At 42.3% G+C, this 12,389-nt stretch overlaps 1 protein-coding gene and 1 pseudogene across 1 annotated transcript in view; both read right to left on the minus strand.

Moving 5' to 3' along the window:
- brinp2 (bone morphogenetic protein/retinoic acid inducible neural-specific 2) overlaps window positions 1-12,389 on the minus strand; it is a 206,578-nt gene that overhangs the window by 138,813 nt on the left and 55,376 nt on the right. The gene's annotated exons all lie outside the window — the stretch shown is intronic.
- LOC129177613 (uncharacterized) lies at window positions 3,180-9,735 on the minus strand (annotated as a pseudogene).

The following is a 12,389-nucleotide window of genomic DNA, read 5'->3' on the forward strand; positions in this document are numbered from 1 at the left end:
CGGTCCTGTCTGGAACCAATTAACCGCGATAAACAACTAAACAAGGGATGGCTGTCTTTGATTAGGACAAATCGACAGGTATAGCTTGTCTGATACGCCTTTGACTCTCTTACTTCCAGGTGTGAACAAATTACAGTGAAATCTAAATTTTAAAAAATTGTTATAAATAAGTACAGTCGTCCTTCCCTGTATCACATTTCGAATATCACTCCCTCACTATATTGTGGTTTATTTAAAAAAGATAAGAGCATTTATGTGTAGTATTCGGGTCACTAAGCATCAGTAATGTTATGAGACATGATTTTAGATTACATCACCTTTCACACTGCATGGAGACTTCCTACTGAGCCAGCAGAGCCAATCCGACATCCCATGGCTGAGACAGACATGCCATGGCTGAGATCGAGTGAAAAAAAGGTTCTCTCATTCCATGTGGAAGTGGTACGTTTTTGGCTTCTTTGTCCTTCTTCCCCACTCCGTTTGAAACACTTTCTTAAGTTTAGAATAAGTAAATTGGAGAGGCTAATTAGTTAGCTCAGTAGCTTGCTATGCTAGCAGTGGCCGTCTGTCATGTCCATGCAGTGATTCTGTAGTCCAAACAAAGAATAATAGGAGTGTAAAAGTGACTATTGCGGTATTATTTAATGTCTACAGGGCTCTAATGATGTTAAAACCCGTATTTAGAAAGTCAAAAACAGGTTTTCTATGCTCTAACTCCGAATTAATATCGAATCCTACTTCATGAAAATTCACTTATCGTGGTCGAGTCTGGAATGAAGGATTACTGCAATCGGTTATCATATCGGTATCATCTTGACAAGCACAATGTTACCGGTATCGGTTTGAAAAAAAATATTGTGCATCCCTAATTTTTACAGTATATTTATTTGAACAGAGATGGATGGAATGTAAAAAAATAACAATTTGTAGTGAGTGAAATAGGTATTTGATCACAAAACAAAAGGTGAAAAGTAGTGTTGTGAACGACAAGCCGATATCCATTTGACAAGCGAGAGATACAGCTGCATCGATTGCATCCTTCTGGATTGATAAGAATCAGCCATACTGTAAATCGATCGATCGAGATTAATCAGTTGTAGAGCCATGCACCAGGTATCGCAAGACGAGCAACCGGTTGACAGTGCATCTCTTAAACAACGCGAGAGTCTGGGCTGCCGGTGAAAGGATGCATGCTCTGAAGACAAGAAGATATGTAAATAGTAGTAGGGCGAACATTATGTGATCTAATTTATCTTAATTATTATGTATTGTGTAAAACTAAGACAGGAATAAGATGAAATTAACGGTGATCGCAACAAACATAAACATGCAAGACTGTGGGAATTCTAACTGTATATTATTTTTTGAATAAAATAATGGCCAAAATTTCCACAATTTATATCCATCTACGCCGCTTCTTCTCATTAGGGTCGCGGGGGTATGCTGGAGCCTATCCTAGCTGACTTCGGGCGACAGGAGGGGTACACCCTGGACTGGTCGCCAGCCAATCACAGGGCACATATAGACAAACAAACATTCACACCTATGGACAATTTTAGAGTCTCCAATTAACTTAACATGCATGTTTTTGGAATGTGGGAGGAAACCGGAGTACCAGGAGAAAACCCACACACGCACGGGGAGAACATGCAAACTACACACAGAGATGCCCAACGGAGATTTGAACCCGGGTCTTCCCGATCTCCTGACTGTGACTGTGTGGCCAACATGCTAACCACTAGTCCACCGTGCGGCACAATTTATATCCATGTACATAAAATTAAATGTAGTTAGTTATTTATTTGATTTTTTTTTTCATCATTGGGCCTGAAAGTTTCTTGCTCGGCAGTTGGAGACCCCTGCCTTATTTATTATGATATTATGTGCTCTTTTAGACATTTGAAAATACTGTAAGAATGCCACTCTTAAAGAATTTGCTTCTTTATTCTATAATATACGATTAATGTCTACATCAACAAATGTAACCATAGAAATGCATGGTATCAAATTGTATGATTTCTACACAATATAGAATTGCATCAAATCGTTCTGTTTTTAAAATATAGCGTTTTTGAGTATCGTAACCCGCGCATCAAGATGCGTAGAGAATTGTCTATCGCAAAGAGATTTACAACCCTAGTGACAAGTGGTACCTCGGGTTTTGGTGTTAATTTCTTATAAAAGGTCTGACAAAAACTGATGTACAAAAACCAAATCAATTTTATTATTTATTAGTTTATTCTGTCATCAGAAAGAAAGCCAATGTGTATCTTAAAAAAATACTAGATGTATTTTTCTGATAATTATTAATAAAAATGAAGTAACTGCCAGTCATAGTACAGTATAAATCAGTCAGATCACCTTCACTTTAGTACTTAATAGTGTAAATGTTTGACATAAAATTAAATAAGGATTAACTGGGGAAAAAAAAAAACTATTCTGAAATGTTAAACAGTGGCCAGTGTGTGTTATTTGCATTCTGAAGAGAAGCTTCGGCCAGATGGTGCTTGTTTGCTGTGCTTAAATAAAGGTGACTGGGGCGTAAAGAGCAAATACAATGTGTGATACCAGTTAAGGCCTTGTTTACATTACATACATCCAGCAAAAAACATATGCACACATGCATGCACACACCTTCACTTCTAGAAAAGCTGCATCTAATGCACAAAATGAATAAAAAATAATTGCATTCATTGCATTCATAATTAATTCAATCTTACCACTTTTCAGACTTTTATGGCTGTTGGGCAGGCAGTTGTAGTTGGTCCTCCTCACCATCCGCAACAAGACAACATTTTGACAACAATAGCATCACAAAGAGAAGGTTTTCAAAGCCATCACGTTATATACTGACATACAGTATTTAATGTAGGAAGCCCGCTCGTCATCACACTCCTTTTCATATAGGACAATAAAAAACTTGTCGAAAACAACAGTTTCCTTGTACAGTACTCCTAAAATAATAACATTCCAAGACAATATTGATATAAATACAATATTCCAAAATAATAGTAATCCATATCATAGTAGTCCGAGATCATATTCATCCATATGAATGAATGAAAGATACATCGTGAGATGCACTGGGACACATCATCAGTGATGTTCCTGAGTTCATCGGACGTTTTGGGTCTTTCAACATCATACGCCCTCACTCAGGTGACCCAGCCTAGGGTTGATCATTCCCTGGCTTGTGTCCCAGTCGCATGAGCCCACAGATCGCTCCTCCTGATCCACAGCCACCTGGAGGTTCTCTCTGCTGCCTCCATGGTGGACTTGATGGCTTTCCGTTTTGCAGCCCCGGTGATGCCAAGTAGTGTGAAAACCTTGCACAATGAGCGACCAGCAAAGCCCCTGCACCCTACTTCAATGGGCTCGCATCGTGCCTTCCACCCTGCTCTTAGGCATTGCTCAACCAGCTCCTGGTACTTTGACCGCTTCCGCTCGTTTGCCTCCTCTATACGATCCTCCCAGGGAACTGTCAGTTCTAACAGAAGCACCTGCCTTGAAGAGACTGATGCTAGCACGATGTCTGGCCTCAGGGAAGTTGTTGTAATGTGGTCTGGGAACTTGAGCTGCTTGCCTAGGTCAACTCGGAGATCCCAGTCCACTGCTGAGGTGAGATAGCCAGCTGGTTTGGGCTGTGGTAGTCGTTGCTCTCCAGCCCTGACAAAGGCAATGTTCCTCTTGCCAAGCTGTTGCTTGTGGCTGATGTTTTTGGCCATGGCCTTGAAGATGGTTTCAGCAACAGTCTTCAGCACCTGGTCGTGCCTCCAATGGTAATGACCCTCCCCGAGGGCTTTTGAACAGCTGCTTAGGATGTGCTCCAGAGAGCCTTTCCTGGACCACAGGGCACATGCTGGAGAGTCACCCATGCCGCAGAGATGGAGATTGGCTGGGCTGGGCAGGACATCATAAACAGCATGGACCATGAACCCGATGCGCTGGGGTTCTGCCTTCCAGATCTCAGACCAGGTCACCTTCCTCTCCAGCACTCCCTCCCACTTTGTCCATGCTCCCTGCTGCTGCATGCCCACCATCCTGCTGGTCCGTTCCTCCTCGACGCCTGCCCGCACCTCCTTCAGGACTAGCTGTCGTTTGTCCTTTCCATGTGCCTTTTCATAGCAAGGTTGAGGAATCGCACCCAGCCCAGATCGACCCATTGCCACCGTGCCCACCAGAGCCCTGTGTCTCAGCCGGGACTCAGCCACCACCAGACCATCTTGAGCCCTCCATTTCCTGCCAGTTCGCACCACGATGCCCGCTGATGCTACTTTAGAGTCCTTGGAGTCGCGATAGAGCAAGGCTTCTTTTGTGCGAGAGACCCTGAACTCCTCATCACGGCTGCTGAAAGGGAGCTGTAGTTTGTTGGTCCTCCCATACAGTGCTGCATTGCATAGGCTGCGTGGGAAGCCCATCCATCTACGGAAGTAAGTGCTGATCCTCCTCTCCAGGGTCTCTACAGTCGACAAGGGCACCTCATACACCAACAGAGGCCAAAGTACCCGGGGTAGAACGCCATGCTGGTAAATCCACGCCTTAAACCTGCCTGGTAAGCCAGACTTTTCTACCGCCGACAGCCACGTCTCAAGCTCCTTGATGGTGATTTGGATTGATGCAGAATCCCTGAGACTACAGTCGAAGATTTGGTTTCTGGTTTCTCGGTGATAGATGGGATTGCTGTGCCATCCGCGAAGAAGCGAAGAAGCCACTTTTCCCTTCTTCAACACCATTGCCCTGGATTTAATTGGTTTGAAGCTCATTCTTGCCCAGGATATGAGCTTTTCCAGGCCCTGGAGTATCCATCTCCCACCAGGCACAGATGTCGTGGTGACGGTGAGATCGTCTATAAAGGCTCTGATGGGTGGTTGCCGAATGCCAGACTTGGACAGACGACCTCTGCACTCCCTTTCGGCTACCTTGACTACCATGTTCATGGCCAGGGCAAAAAGGTAACTGGGATCGTGCACCCAGTTATAGTGCCCTTTTCGAGCCTGTGCCAGTCAGATGTTGTGCTCCCAGAAGTGACTCTGTGTCTGAAGTTCCCGTAGTAATTCAGAATGTGGTCCTTGATCTTCCTGGGTACATGGTGACGGTCCAGGGTAGTCTCAACAAGCTTCGAAGGCATTGGCCAGGTCAAGCCAGAGCACGGCGAGGTCTCCCTTGCCCTCCCGCGTCTCCCTGATAAGCTGTGTTCTAGGCATCCTGACACACCAGGGATACCACCTTTCTGTGCAGTATCAATGTAGGCATTCTTGAGGAGAAAGTCTGTCAACCTTCTGGAAAGGATGCTGAAGAAGATCTTCCCCTCAACGCTAAGAAGCGAGATGGTTCTGAATTGCTCCAGCTTGGTGGAATTCTCTTATTTGGGTATCCAGACACCCTCCGCAAGCCTCCACTGATCCGCCACAGCTCCTATGCGCCAAATCACACGCAGGGTCTTCCAGAGGATCCTAAGGAGTCCAGGGCAGCGCTTGTTCACCATGTACGATACTCCACTGGGTCCTGGAGCTGATCTGGATCTGGCAGCAGTAACCACATCCTGGATTTCCTTCCAGGTGGGCTCGCAGGTGTTGAAGTCGACAGTGGGAGATGGTATGTCCAATAAGGCACTGAGGGGCCCTAGGTCTAGCTCTCTTTCAGGGTCACTCAAGTTGTTTTTCAGGAAGTAGTCTACCTCCTCCTTGGAGCAGGCTAGATGCCCACTGCGCTTCTGCCCCAAAAGCTGTTTGATGAATCCAAATAGATCAGCTATGAAAGCAGTTCGCTTCCTGGCTCTCTCTATCCTGCGTCTCCTGTGCCATTCGGCTCTACGCAGGGTAGTGAGTTTCCTCCTGATGATGTTTCGGAGCTCAGCCAGTGGCGGTTTCTCCTCCTCAGATGCTGCCTTATACTGTCTTGCCAGGGACCGAAGCTCCTGCCGCAGTTGATGGATCTTCTCTGCCCTACGGTTCATGGTGTAGTTGGGTCTGGTTGACTTGCACTCTTCCGCACCAAACCTCTCTGTTCCGTAGGTGACAATGATGGTGGTTATGGTCTGAAGCCGTCTGTCGACATCCCCTTTTGCTGTTGATTTGGTGACGTCCTCATCGAATTGGTGCCACACTTTGTGTTGGTTAGCTGGAGGCCACTTGATACGAGGCTGCTGAACTACTATGCTGGGAGCTGGAGAGCTTGGCACTTGGAGGTTCTGGGCTCTGTGGGGTGTCTCCCGGCCGGGCTCCTCCGTCGTCTCACCAGGACTGGGTCCTGTGCGCTGTGTTGCACTCTCCTGGGCCAAGCATTACATTCGGCCTTGATGGATTTTTAGGCCGCGCATGTTCTTGCAAACCTTGCCACAAATGCATCTTTCGGTTGTCGCCGTCGATAAGCCGTTTGCCAAAGTCGTCAACGTTGTGTCCGTCCTGTTAGGGAAATCATCCTCCCCCCCTCTTGGGTTCCCCTGGGGGTATTTCTCAGTAAATATAATATAATAGTATTCCAAAATAATAGTCATCTAAACAACAGTTTTCCAAGATAATAGTCATCCAAAACATGGCATTCCAAGATGCTATTTTCCTGAATAATGATATTCCAAGATAATAGACACCCAAATAACACTTTGCCAAGATAGTATTCCTCCAAATAACAATATACCAATACAGTATTCATCCGAATAACAGCATTCCAAGATAGCATTCATCCGCATAACAGTGTTCCAAGATCATACTTATCCAGATAACCGTATCCCAAGACAGTATTCATCCAAATAACAGTATTCCAAAATCATAGTAATCCGGATAACAGTATTGCAAAAAACAGTCATCCAAATAACAGTATTCCAAAATCATAGTCATCCAAATAACAGTATTACGAGACAGTATTCATCCAACTAACAGTATTCCAAGATAATTCATCCAAATAATTGTATTCCAACATAATAGTGTTTGGACCGACCCTTTTACAGGGCAAAAGTCCCCCCAGATTATTTGATTCTAACAGTTGTGAATTGAGTCTAGGAGTCTCAAGGACAGTTTACAATTTAATTCAAACAGGAATAGATACAAGCAACTACAATGCCAGTGCTGTAGAGAGTGTTTAGCGACTAACAAAGGTTTAGCGAAGTCCAATCAATATCAGACGAGGAACTTTCTTTCCTTTCCATTCCGCTTTAATTTATAACTTCTGTCAGAGTGGTAAAATGGGTGTAAACGTCCCTTTTTTTAGTTGTTTGGGATATTAAGTGGCATATCTAGAAACTATGTGTGTGTGTGCACAGATAAAAACAGTAGGGCGCATCTTTTCCAGATGAAAGGTCTTCTGTGTGTTATATCTCTGTGGTAGATAAGCACATTGCTATACTTTGTCTAAAACAAAGTGGAAAATATTCCATTCCTAAAAGTAGCCATCCAAATAATGGTATTCCAACATAACAGTCATGCAAATATAATTACAAAACAAGCAAAGTGGGGCGTCCAGGAGCTAGGCACAGCTCAGCCATTTGTGAGATGTTCATAGACGTCATTTAAACATTTTTCAACTCAAAATTAAGCAGACATTTTTCAGACATTTTTAGACATTGCTCATCATGTTCTATCATGGCCAAAAAATTCACATTTGCTTCTGTATGACAACGTCTGACGTAAATATTTAGACGGTGGCAGACGAAATCATTCATCAGCAGGATGGGACAGGGCCTTCATAAGTGTCTGAACATTCTAGAAGAAACCAATGTTAATCAATTTACAAATGACACACTAGTTTACTTATGTCCACAATTGTTTAATCCAAAATGATTAAGAAAATCATCATCAATCAGTTACATACATTTCCAGACAGCCAATCAGCATATAGCACAAACATTTCAACATGACTATCATTAATTGAAATAAGTAAAGAAATTACCAATACATACATACCAATTACCTATACACTGCAAACAGTATACAGCTGGAGCATATATGGATTTAACAAAAAGCAATCCATACAAGTGATCCTAAAATCCTAACCAATAGAGGCGGGGTACACCCTGGATTGTTCGCCAGTCAATCGCAGGGCACATATGGAGAAACTAACATTCACACTCACATTCATACCTATGGACAATTTAGAGTCACCAATTAAGCTAACATGCATGTTTTTGGAATGTGGGAGGAAACCGAAGTACCCGGAGAAAACCGATGCATGCACGGGGAGAACATGCAACCTGCACACAGAGATGCCCAACGGAGATTCGAATCCAGATCTTCCCAATCTCCAGACTTTGTGGCCAACATGCTAACCAATCGGCCACCGTGTGGACGCTTTTTAGCATATGGCATTAAAATATGGTATTGAGTACAGCTGTGAACGATAAACCGAGTCAAAAAGTCAATGTGTACAAATGAGCCAATAAAAAAAAAAAGTCCATATGTTTGATATGAGCTACAGCACTACCATGACCAAGCTCACATGCTCAGAATGTTGCTTCCTGATCTTGCAAGATGTCCTGTATGATATGTTGTTGTACATAGAATGTTAGTTATTCAATATTCTTTGCTGCGGGAACTCGATTATCAGCACACTGCAGTTCAGGCCCCCGTAGACAGCCGTAAATATCAAACATGTTTGATTTTCTCAAGCGCTTCTCATGAATTTCCCGCTGTGGTTGTGATTGAATCTGGTCTGCAAATGTCTCTGAAATGTTAGAACCAACTTTTCATATGCTTGTTGACCTTCTTGCTGTCTTTAGGTCACTTCAAGTATCCAGAACCTTTTTTCCTCATTTGAAGTCACAACAGTGTTTCTTTTCACACCACAATGGTGCTGAAATCTGAATATGAAAGCAGACACTTTTTTTTCAAACATAGTATGAAGACCTGCAAATGTGTTACATTATGCTGGTTTGTGACACGCTTCAGTCAAAATACCAAGAATGATCAAAAATTCTAGCACAGTGAAAACCTTCTATCAACAACCCTGTTCAGAGCAGGCTGTTACGAGTGGCCTGTCCAATGCAAATGAGCCACTGCTTTTCAACTGCAGGTCGTGGCAACATGAGCAGACTTTGCATTACCATGGCAACAACTGAGCACAGCTCCTGGGAAAGCATGGCCGCCAGGGAAAGAGACACACAGGAAGAGGAGATTCTCTGATTCATCACTACAAAAGGTTGGTAATGAATGGATAGTTATTTATGAACTTTTGCAACTTTGTGATTATTTTTTTCCTTGGCACGTTGCAGGATATTCTGTTTTTCTAGTGCCTGCTACCACCCATCCATCCATTTTCTATGCCGCTTATCCTCATTAGGGTTGCGGGGCTATGCTAGAGCCTATCCCAGCTGACTTCGGGCGAGAGGCGGGATACACCCTGGACTAGTCGCCAGCCAATGCCTGCTACCATGTAACGCTATAAAGTGTGTTTGTTTATGTGCCAGTTATCAGAAGCTAACACTAAGTTTATGTCATTTCAATAAATGCAAGTAAAGTTGTAGGTAGGGTGGATGTTTACCCCACACTTAATATTACCTAAGTAACTTACACACTACAAATCAAAGCAGGACATAAAACCCACTTTCCGTAACATAAAACCATAACATTGATTGAACATTGAACATGCCGAGTAGCACGAGCTGAAGGTGAGCAATAGCATCTGCAAATTCCTGACCCAGCGCCAGCAGATAGTTAGGGCGGGCAGTCGGACATCGAAGCCCATCGCAATGAGCACGGGGTCCCCCCAGGGCTGAGCCCTTTGCTCTTTAGCTTGCTGACGCATGACTGCACTGCCACATTCACCACAAACCGCATAATTCAACTCACAGATAACACGACTGTAGATCATCAGGGATGACAACGAGACTGCATACGGGACTGAGGGGCAACAACTGACAGCCTGGTGTTGGCCCCACAACCTTTTCCTGAGTGTGAGCTCAGTAAAAGACTTCCCGCACGTCGCCTCAATCTGCATTCCTCGGTGTGCCCCTGAAGCAGGACTGTCCAAACTTTTTCCACCGGATGCGAGGACAACTTATATTTTGTAAACCAAACCAAGCAGTTACATACAGCTAAGACGTTATAAACATTTAGAGCTTTGTGTTGGAGGTGACAAAACATACTGTATTTCCTGCTAATTTTTTCTCCTTTTTTAAAAATAAATTTACAAATGTTTCTCCTTTCTTTTTGGACATTTCTTTGTCCAAAAATGACTTTTTTGTTAATTTTTGAAATGTATGATTTTAAAATTAAGATTTTTTTCCTCATTCCTCAAGCTTACAACTGTTTTCTCTTAATATTATGACTTTATCTGTATAAAATCTGCTATTTGTTTCCATTGTTTGTTGTTTTATTTAGTTTTAATGAAAAAAAAACTACTTTTTTTTTTTTAGAATGTGCTCAGGTTCTAACCAAAAAATGCCATGGGCCACCAAATTATTGCTCTTTTTTCATTTTTGCTGTTGTTTTATTTTGTTTTCCTTTTTTAAATTAAATTTAATTAAATTTTCTATTTTTTTAGAGTAAATGGCCCACGGTCCATGCTTTGGACACCCTTGCCTCAATGGGACTGCTTGCAACTGGCTCAAGATTGCATTTTTTTTAACCCAAAAAATATAAGAACACCACCAGCTAGCATATGTTGCCAACTGGGGCATGTCTTGAGCAGAAGAAGGGTGGGATAAATTGTCTGCAACACGTGCGAAAGTTGGCGCCCTCTTGGCAGCCATGTAACTGAAAGTGACAAATTACTACATAAAATAACTATCATATGTATGACAGATTAGTGTTAATGTTAACGTAGATGCTCCGAAAAATAACTTTACATGGACTTAATCCTCATGTCATCCTCATGAACTGTTAAGAGTTAGCATGAGCAAAATGGCGTAAACACAAAACATAATCTAATTGAATTTGATTCCCCTTAGCTCCTGTATGTTCTACCCTGAACAAAATGCTATAGTGTCACCCGCTAATAATATTAACTTTAACATAAGTTTTAAATAGATCAATTTAAACTGAACTGAATTTAATAATTACAACAGTCACTTTCATTGCAAATGTTGATCAGAAATCAGAGGATAACGTCAACATCAAGCTAGCAGGAGGGTTTGGAGGGTGTCAAAAATACACATTTTTCAATTACTGACAGTTTTTTGACATTCAATGGTGGCCTTGGAACGTAACCCCTTTGAAAAACAGTGTTTTTTATTGGGTATAGGCCTGTCACGATAATCAATAAATCAATTAATAAAAATGAAGTCAATCATTTTGTTATAATTTTGGCCTCGATATATTGATGTGCATGCATGTTTTGTTTTCCTCCTCTCTCTACAAAACGGACTGGATGACAAGGTTTCACTCTGTGCATCTGTTTGAACACCTGGGCGCGTTGTTTCTATATTGGAATGAACGGAGTGAGTGAACTCGCCTGTCAGTCATTCAGTCTCTTTGTCCCAGTGGGTGAAAGTGGGGTTCTAGCAAGTGTGCTCTCACTACCTGTGTGTGTCGTGTGCTACACCTTGGAATACTTTCTTCGTACTCATTTTAGACAAGTATCCATTACAGATCATGCATTTTTGCCGAGTACGAGCATGAAATGATTAGAGCTCGTCATTATCCGTAATCTTAATGAAGGAAAATCCTCATTGGATAACTACTTATGTATTCACTCCTCATGCTCTGTGTCCATTTTGTTTTCATTATGTTGTTTGCTTGTTTGTTTAATTTATTTTATTTAAAAGCTCTTGACATTCCAGTTACTTTTGAGAAATTAAAGTTGCTTTTGATATGGTGTACTCACATTTTTATGCCATATATTATTGTTACATTAATGAAAAAAATTGTCCCAAAATAATGTTGACAATAAAATCGATTATCGGCAATAATTTGTGGGACGATTATTGTCGAGCAAAATGTGTTGTTGGGACAGGCCTAACTGGGCTGAAGATGCTCAATGGCCAGGGTACAACACTCAAAGGGTCAGTGTACAACATGGACTCTCCGGTCTACAGATTGCGAATGCATGCTTGAATAAACACCATTAATCATCCATTCATTGTCTATCCCACTTAACCTGTACAAGGTCAAGAGGTATTGGAGCCTATTCCAGTGGACTACACCCTTGCCAGTCAGTCATAGGACGCTTCAATAACTGAACTTTGGTTAAAAGTTGTTCCTACAAAGACTGTAGCTTGTATGTGCACAGCATGCATACACTTCTTCATCTTTTCCCAATGACTTTGTAAAAAATTGGTCAAAAGTTGTCAGTCTCACGCATGTGAGGGGAAGGAATAAAATGTTCGCCTTCACTAATCCCTGTCTTCTCATTTAGGCAGCTTTATGACTGAGTTTTTTTTCTCACCCTCCTACAAAGCAAACATTGAAAATCCTCTCCTGGCTCTTTAGGATTGCTGAAGCCATTTCATGAATCATTTT

Source organism: Dunckerocampus dactyliophorus, chromosome 2, assembly GCF_027744805.1.
Source record: "Dunckerocampus dactyliophorus isolate RoL2022-P2 chromosome 2, RoL_Ddac_1.1, whole genome shotgun sequence".
In the NCBI taxonomy this organism is placed as follows: Eukaryota; Metazoa; Chordata; class Actinopteri; order Syngnathiformes; family Syngnathidae; genus Dunckerocampus; species Dunckerocampus dactyliophorus.